Source organism: Aulonocara sp. 'chitande type north' Nkhata Bay, linkage group LG13 (genome assembly GCF_057382095.1).
Source record: "Aulonocara sp. 'chitande type north' Nkhata Bay isolate Kocher_YH1m ecotype deep benthic linkage group LG13, A_spYH_male_GT1.1, whole genome shotgun sequence".
Taxonomy (NCBI): Eukaryota; Metazoa; Chordata; class Actinopteri; order Cichliformes; family Cichlidae; genus Aulonocara; species Aulonocara sp. 'chitande type north' Nkhata Bay.
In genome coordinates, this window is record NC_141356.1 from 2,172,950 (window position 1) to 2,182,426 (window position 9,477).

Here is a 9,477-nt window from a genome sequence, read left to right on the forward strand (position 1 = left end):
TGTAACAGACATACAACATACACTCTGCAGCATAGAGAAAGTTCAGCTTCAAAAAATAAACTATTAAGAGTAAGTCATGTAACTTCTGTTTGGTCTGTTTGGAATACCATCTGAATAGAATCAGAATTGCAACAGTTTTGTTCTTCAGCATGACAGTGACCCCAAACACACTGCCAGTGCAGTAAACTCATACCTGGATATCAAATACACAATGGAATACTATCAGTCATGAACTGGCCTGCCCACAGGCTGGAGTTCGACATTATTGAAACATTTTGGAGACGTCTTGACAGAGAATGTAACAAAAAGCAGACAACATCCAGATAAGAGCTCTGGAATGTCCTGAAGACCTATCCTGAAAAATATTTAGAGAAATTACAAGAAAGCCTGCCTAAGTGAGTTTAGGATGTGGTGAAGAATAAAAGTGGTCGTTCCAAATACTGACTTTTATGCTCATTTGAACTGTTGTTACACCCCGGCCTAGGCAACCGGAGTGCAACACGAAAAAAGTAAAAATAAGGCAAAAACACACGAGAAAAAACTAATACGGGCTTCCACAAAAATAATCCCAAAACGACATTTAAAGCAAGATACGACATTTATTTACATCACCAAACACAAGGCGCCAAACTATTTACAACGGGGGGGGGGGGGGGGAGATCACGACCATGACACACTGAAACACAGGGTTTAAATACATAGAGGGAGCAATCAGGAAAATGGACAACAGGAGGGAAACACAGCTGGGGCAAATTAGACCTGACGAGACAAGGAAACGTAAACTGAAAACACTAAGATAACACAGACTTTCAAAGTAAACAGGAAACACATAACAGTCACGCCAAAAACAACACACTGACAACACCGAAACGTAACACTGTACATAGTGTTTTCATCTAATATACTGTGTTTGTTTATTATGATAGGATCCCCTATCATAATAAAACAATTAGAAATTACCCAAGATTTCTGCACAGCACTGTAAAACAGGAACTTTCTTTTAGTGTACACTAATTCTTCACATTACACAAGTCATATAAATGAAATCTAATGAGCTTATGTGGAAATCCAAGCACTATAATAGGAAATCTGACTTAAATTGCTTAAATGTGACAAGCTGGTTTGTGTTTTCCAAACTGCCGATATGTTGTAAATTTTCATGTACAAATATATCTAGGGTTTACAGAGAATGGTCTGGAAATGAAAAATATAAGTGAAATCAATGTGACTGCTTTGTTCAAAAATGTTTTTTTGAGAACAGAGATCAGTAAAGAATTGCTGGACTGGTTTTATCTGATAGAAAGTCAACAGTAGAAAAGTATATGAAATGTGGCAGAAGATTTTTGCTATGTGACATAGAAGGTCATTATTGCTTTGCAAAGGCAAAGCATGTAAACTGAAAGATGGACCTTTTTTCAATTTTTGAATTCAATTGCAAATCCGTTAGAGACTGTTAGCTGTTAGCTGTCCAAATACTAAATCCCAGGTAAAAATTTACACACACAGACTAATATATATAACACCCAGCACGCCCCTGCGGGCGGTTTATCCTTCAAGCTCGGGTCCTCTACCAGAGGCCTGGGAGCTTGAGGGTCCTGCGCAGTATCTTAGCTGTTCCCAGGACTGCGCTCTTCTGGACAGAGATCTCCGATGTTGTTCCCGGGATCTGCTGGAGCCACTCGCCTAGCTTGGGAGTCACCGCACCTAGTGCTCCGATTACCACGGGGACCACCGTTACCTTCACCCTCCACATCCTCTCGAGCTCTTCTCTGAGCCCTTGGTATTTCTCCAGCTTCTCGTGTTCCTTCTTCCTGATATTGCTGTCATTCGGAACCGCTACATCGATCACTACGGCCGTCTTCTTCTGTTTGTCTACCACCACTATGTCCGGTTGGTTAGCCACCACCATTTTGTCCGTCTGTATCTGGAAGTCCCACAGGATCTTAGCTCGGTCATTCTCCACCACCCTTGGGGACATCTCCCATTTTGACCTCGGGACTTCCAGGTTATACTCGGCACAGATGTTCCTGTACACTATGCCGGCCACCTGGTTATGGCGTTCCATGTATGCCTTGCCTGCTAGCATCTTGCACCCTGCTGTTATGTGCTGGATTGTCTCTGGGGCATCTTTACACAGCCTGCACCTGGGGTCTTGCCTGGTGTGATAGACCCCAGCCTCTATGGATCTTGTACTCAGAGCTTGGTCTTGTGCTGCCATGGTTAGTGCCTCTGTGCTGTCTTTCAGTCCAGCTTTGTCCAGCCACTGGTAGGATTTCTGGATATCAGCCACCTCCTCTATCTGCCGGTGGTACATACCGTGCAGGGGCCTGTCCTTCCATGATGGTTCCTCGTCTCCCTCCTCTTTCTTGGGTTTCTGCTGCCTGAGGTATTCACTGAGCACTCGGTCAGTTGGGGCCATCTTCCCAATGTATTCTTGGATGTTCGTTGTCTCATCCTGGACTGTGGTGCTGACACTCACCAGTCCTCGGCCCCCTTCCTTCCGCTTAGCGTACAGCCTCAGGGTGCTGGACTTGGGGTGAAACCCTCCATGCATGGTAAGGAGCTTTCTTGTCTTTATGTCAGTGGCTTCTATCTCCTCCTTTGGCCAGCCTATTACCCCAGCAGGGTACCTGATCACGGGCAGGGCGTAGGTGTTGATGGCCCGGATCTTGTTCTTACCATTCAGCTGACTCCTCAGGACTTGCCTGACCCTCTGCAGGTACTTGGTGGTTGCAGCTTTTCTAGCAGCCTCTTCATGGTTCCCATTCGCCTGTGGGATCCCCAGGTACTTGTAACTGTCCTCTATGTCTGCAATGTTGCCTTCTGGTAGTTCAATCCCCTCAGTTCTGACTACCTTCCCTCTCTTTGTTACCATCCGACTACACTTCTCCAGTCCGAACGACATTCCAATGTCATTGCTGTATAGCCTGGTAGTGTGGATCAGTGAATCGATGTCTCGTTCACTCTTGGCGCATACACAAAATTCGGTTCGGTTCGATACTTTGGTGTCACGGTTCAATATTTTACGATACAAAAAAATGTTCATGCCTTTTTAATTTGTCATTTATAAAAATTATAACTATATATTATAACTCAAAAGTAGTTTTTAAATTTAATGTTACTGAAACAACAAAATAATAATAAAAAAAAATCTATCTGATGGAGAAATCACTCATCTTTGGAAAAGAGAGTTTATTACAGAGAAATGGCTCTTTCCAAAATAAAAGCTATACAGGGAGTGCAGAATTATTAGGCAAATGAGTATTTTGTCCACATCATCCTCTTCATGCATGTTGTCTTACTCCAAGCTGTATAGGCTCGAAAGCCTACTACCAATTAAGCATATTAGGTGATGTGCATCTCTGTAATGAGAAGGGGTGTGGTCTAATGACATCAACACCCTATATCAGGTGTGCATAATTATTAGGCAACGTCCTTTCCTTTGGCAAAATGGGTCAAAAGAAGGACTTGACAGGCTCAGAAAAGTCAAAAATAGTGAGATATCTTGCAGAGGGATGCAGCAGTCTCAACATTGCAAAGCTTCTGAAGCGTGATCATCGAACAATCAAGCGTTTCATTCAAAATAGTCAACAGGGTCGCAAGAAGCGTGTGGAAAAACCAAGGCGCAAAATAACTGCCCATGAACTGAGAAAGGTCAAGCATGCAGCTGCCAAGATGCCACTTGCCACCAGTTTGGCCATATTTCAGAGCTGCAACATCACTGGAGTGCCCAAAAGCACAAGGTGTGCAATACTCAGAGACATGGCCAAGGTAAGAAAGGCTGAAAGACGACCACCACTGAACAAGACACACAAGCTGAAACGTCAAGACTGGGCCAAGAAATATCTCAAGACTGGCTTTTCTAAGGTTTTATGGACTGATGAAATGAGAGTGAGTCTTGATGGGCCAGATGGATGGGCCCGTGGCTGGATTGGTAAAGGGCAGAGAGCTCCAGTCCGACTCAGACGCCAGCAAGGTGGAGGTGGAGTACTGGTTTGGGCTGGTATCATCAAAGATGAGCTTGTGGGGCCTTTTCGGGTTGAGGATGGAGTCAAGCTCAACTCCCAGTCCTACTGCCAGTTTCTGGAAGACACCTTCTTCAAGCAGTGGTACAGGAAGAAGTCTGCATCCTTCAAGAAAAACATGATTTTCATGCAGGACAATGCTCCATCACACGCGTCCAAGTACTCCACAGCTTGGCTGGCAAGAAAGGGTATAAAAGAAGAAAAACTAATGACATGGCCTCCTTGTTCACCTGATCTGAACCCCATTGAGAACCTGTGGTCCATCATCAAATGTGAGATTTACAAGGAGGGAAAACAGTACACCTCTCTGAACAGTGTCTGGGAGGCTGTGGTTGCTGCTGCACGCAATGTTGATGGTGAACAGATCAAAACACTGACAGAATCCATGGATGGCAGGCTTTTGAGTGTTCTTGCAAAGAAAGGTGGCTATATTGGTCGCTGATTTGTTTTTGTTTTGTTTTTGAATGTCAGAAATGTATATTTGTGAATGTGAATCAGAATCAGAATACTTTATTGATCCCTGGGGGAAATTATTTTTTGGTACAGTGCTCCATTTTAAACCAACATTAAGACAAGACAGACAATACGCTAACTAAGAATAGTACAATATATACATATATATACATACATACATAAGTCACTTATAAATAAATAGTTGGAAAAGAAACGTGTAGTTGTAGCAGCAAACAGTGTGTTAAGTGGATGCGTTGTACAGGGAGATGGCCACAGGCAGGAATGATTTCCTGTGTCGTTCAGTGGTGCTTTTCGGTAATCTCAGTCTCTCACTGAACGAGCTCCTGTGACTGACCAACATGTCATGGAGTGGGTGGGAGGTGTTATCCAACATCGTCTTTATCTTGGACAGCATCCGCCTCTCCGACACCACCTTGAGGGAGTCCAGCTCCATCCCCACAACATTGCTGGCCTTACGGATCAGTTTATTAAGTCTGTTGGCATCTGCGACCCTCAGCCTGCTCCCCCAGCATGCAACAGCATAGAGGATCGCACTGGCCACCACAGACTCATAGAAAATCCTCAGCATTTTCTGGCAGATGTTGAAGGACCTCAGTCGCCTCAAAAAATAGAGACGACTCTGGCCCTTCCTGTAAAGTGCTGTGGTGTTTTTAGCCCAGTCCAGTTTATTGTCAATGTGTACTCCAAGGTATTTATAGTCCTCCACAATGTCAACACTGACCCCCTGGATTGAAACAGGGGTCAAGTGTTTCCTGGTCTTCCTGAAGTCCACGATCAGTTCCTTGGTCTTTGCCACGTTGAGCTGCAGATGATTCTGCTCACACCACGTGACAAAGGAGTCGACCACAGCCCGGTACTCTGTCTCATCATCCCTGCTGATGCATCCAACCACCGCAGAGTCATCAGAAAACTTCTGAAGATGGCAGGTCTCTGTGCAGTGGCTGAAGTCTGTGGTGTAGAGGGTGAAGAGGAAGGGGGAGAGGACAGTCCCCTGTGGTGCCCCTGTGTTGCTAATCACCTTGTCAGACACACACTGTGGGAGACGTACATATTGTGGTCTTCCTGTCAGGTAATCAACAATCCAGGACACCAGAGAAGCATCCACCTGCATCGCTGCTAACTTATCACCCAGGAGGGTCGGCCTGATGGTGTTGAAAGCACTGGAAAAGTAAAAAAACATGACCCTCACAGTGCTCGCCGGCTGGTCCAGATGGGTGTAGACACGATTGAGCAGGTAGATGATGGCGTCCTCAGTTTCGAGACGAGGCTGATAAGCGAACTGAAGGGGATCCAGATGTGGTCTTACTATGGGTCGCAGCTGGTCCAGGATGAGCCTTTCCAGGGTCTTCATGATGTGGGAGGTCAGTGCCACGGGCCTGTAATCCTGGGGGCCACTGGGACGAGGCGTCTTTGGTACAGGGACGAGGCATGATGTCTTCCACATCACCGGGACCCTCTGCAGACTGAGACTCAGCATAAACAGTTTATGAAAGACTCCACACAGCTGGGGGGCACAGGTCTTGAGGACAAGGGGACTCACTCCGTCTGGTCCAGCAGACTTGCCTGAGTGAAGTCTCCTCATTTGCATCTCAACCTGGTATTGAGTGAAGGTGATGGGTGGGGGAGGGGTGTCAGGAATCTCACAGGAGGCAACATGTGAAGAGAGAGGCTGGCACAGTGGTGTGGCTCTGGATTCCAGGCTGACTGCAGGTGAGGTTGTGGGGGTGGGAGCAGACACTGTGGTGTCGAATCTATTGAAAAACAGATTCAACTCGTCGGCTCTATTCTCACCTCCCTCAGCTCCCCTGCTGTTGGTTGGCCTGAATCCAGTGATGGTCTTCATGCCCCTCCACACCTCTCTCATGCTGTTCTGCTGGAGTTTCCACTCCAGCTTCCTCCTGTAATTGTCCTTAGCCTCTCTGATCTTGTCCTTTAGTAACACCTGGATCTTCCTCACCTCCTCTTTGTTGCCCCCTCTGAAAGCCCTCTTCTTGTTGTTGAGGAGGGCTTTGATGTCCTTAGTCACCCACGGCTTGTTATTTGGGTAACAATGAACAGTCTGAGCTGGAACAATGGAGTCGGTGCAGAAAGTTATGTAGCCTGTGATACACTCAGTAAGCCCATTGATGTCCTCGGCGTGAGGCTCACAGAGTGTTTCCCAGTCGGTCACCTCGAGACAGCCCTGTAGTTCCGCTATTGCCTCCTCTGACCACCTCCTAACAGTCCTGGTGGTCACAGGTTCCCTCCTCACAATTGGCACATAGCGGGGGGTGAGGTGAATCAGGTTATGATCTGACCTACCAAGTGGGGGGAGGGAGGAGGAGCTGTATGCATCCTTGACGTTAGCATACAGTAAGTCTAAAGTTTTCTCTCCCCTGGTGGGACAGTCCACATATTGTTTGAATGTTGGTAGTGTATTGTCCAGTGATACATGGTTGAAGTCACCCGAGATCACAATAAAGGCACTCGGGTGCTGAGTCTGTAGCCGAGCTATGGCAGAGTGGATAGTGTCACATGCAGCTGTGGGGTTAGCAGAGGGGGGAACATAAACAGCCACCAAGATGACGTGAGAGAATTCCCTGGGTAAATAATACGGCCTGAGTCCAACAGCACACAGTTCAGTGTCCAGTGGAGATGTTATATTGGTTTCACTGGTAAAAATAAATAATTGAAATGGGTATATATTTGTTTTTTGTTAAGTTGCCTAATAATTATGCACAGTAATAGTCACCTGCACACACAGATATCCCCCTAAAATAGCTAAAACTAAAAACAAACTAAAAACTACTTCCAAAAACATTCAGCTTTGATATTAATGAGTTTTTTGGGTTCATGGTTGTTGTTCAATAATAAAATTATTCCTCAAAAATACAACTTGCCTAATAATTCTGCACTCCCTGTACTATACGCTTCTTCTGGGCTATATTCTCAGCAGCATATTAAACATATCAGGTCCCCATAAGGAGAATCATGTGCTAACGGCTGTCTAAATGACTCGGCTAAAGTTTGTAGCATGCTTGCTTGTTGTATTTGTCTGCTTCCATATGTCTTTGCACTAGGATGATGTCGGCGTAAATGTGCAGTCATATTTGTTGTGTTCCCACTAGTGCTGTCAGCGTTAATCTCGTTAAAATGACGTTAACACCATAACGTGGCAAATCTCCGTTAACGAGTTACCGCGGATCGCTCCGTGCGTGGGGCTGGACGGCATCAACACGTTAACGAGCTAACTGTGCTAACGCACTAGTTCCCACCGATATAATTGAGCATTGCGTGGCACATCCGACATACTGTTTTACCTTTGTCCATCAGGGTCATACTTCACATGAAAACCAAAAGAGTTCTAGATGGAAGCCCCTGTCAGGCATCATAGCAGCTAAGATGAACAGGCACATGGCTCAATACATGAGTGGGGCACAGAAAGGGATGGGCAAGAAGAGTAAAACACCAACTACTGGTCGACAGAGCAGTCGCCCGAGACTGCAAGACTAGGCTGACCAACCTGTGCACTGCCTGGATTGATTACAAGAAGCCTACAATGCTATGCCCCACACCTGGATCCTGGAATGCCTAGGCCTATACAAGATCAACAGGACCCTAAGAGCCTTCATCAGGAACTCAATGGGGATGTGGCGTATAGAGGCCAACTCCAAGCCCATAGCACAAGTCACCATCAAGTGCGGGATCTACCAAGGAGATGCTCTGTCCCCACTGCTGTTCTGCATAGGCCTGAACCCCCTCAGTGAGATCATTAACAAGACTGGCTACGGATACCGACTATGGAACGGAGCAGTTGTCAGCCACCTCCTCTACATGGATGACATCAAGCTGTATGCCAAGAGTGAACGAGACATCGATTCACTGATCCACACTACCAGGCTATACAGCAATGACATTGGAATGTCGTTCGGACTGGAGAAGTGTAGTCGGATGGTAACAAAGAGAGGGAAGGTAGTCAGAACTGAGGGGATTGAACTACCAGAAGGCAACATTACAGACATAGAGGACAGTTACAAGTACCTGGGGATCCCACAGGCAAATGGGAACCATGAAGAGGCTGCCAGGAAAGCTGCAACCACCAAGTACTTGCAGAGCCGCTTAAAGAAATACCAGAGATCAGGTGAGTCCTGAGGAGTCAGCTGAACGGTAAAAACAAGATCCAGGCCATCAAAACCTACACCTTGCCTGTGATCAGGCACCCTGCTTGGATAATAAGCTGACCAAAGGAGGAGTTAGAAGCCACTGACATCAAGACCAGGAAACTCCTCAACATGCATGGAGGGTTTCACCCTAAGTCCAGCACCCTAAGGCTGTATACCAAGTCGAAGGAAGGAGGCCAGGGACTGGTGAGCATCAGCACCACGGTCCAGGATGAGGCAGCGAACATTCATGAATGCATGAGGAAGATGCTGATGGGAAGGGACGTGAGTACTCAGACTGTGCTTACTAAACGCCATTAGATAAGATCTTGGAGAAGCTCACGGCTCTCCAACAGGAATTTGATAGACTTGGTGACCAGTTACGGACACCTGTGGAATTGAAATGCAGTTTGTTCGCACTAACCCAAGCAACCATGACCTTCACTCATGCAGTTACTCTGTCGCCAGCTGGCCCCAAGGCCGAGGCTGGCTGGAACAACAAAATTGTCCCTGATAACGGGACTGACTTTTGAAATAAAATATGTATATATATTAGGGGTGGGAATTTAACGTGTTAATTGTGATGAATTAATTTGAAAAAAAGTAGCGCATGAAAAAAATAAAGCCTTTAATTGCACTTTGCATTCCTAGATTTCCTTGTATACCGATTACACCGATGCACATATCAGAGTGTGGTGGGGCGTGGTTGGAGGTTCTGCGGCAGGGAAGGCAGATGCACCTGCGCAGCATCGCAATCATGCATCACCAGCTTAAGAGCGGTGTAGGGTCCGGTTATTTGTGAGCGTGTCCGGCTGGCACCTGGAAAGCTGAGCCGTAAG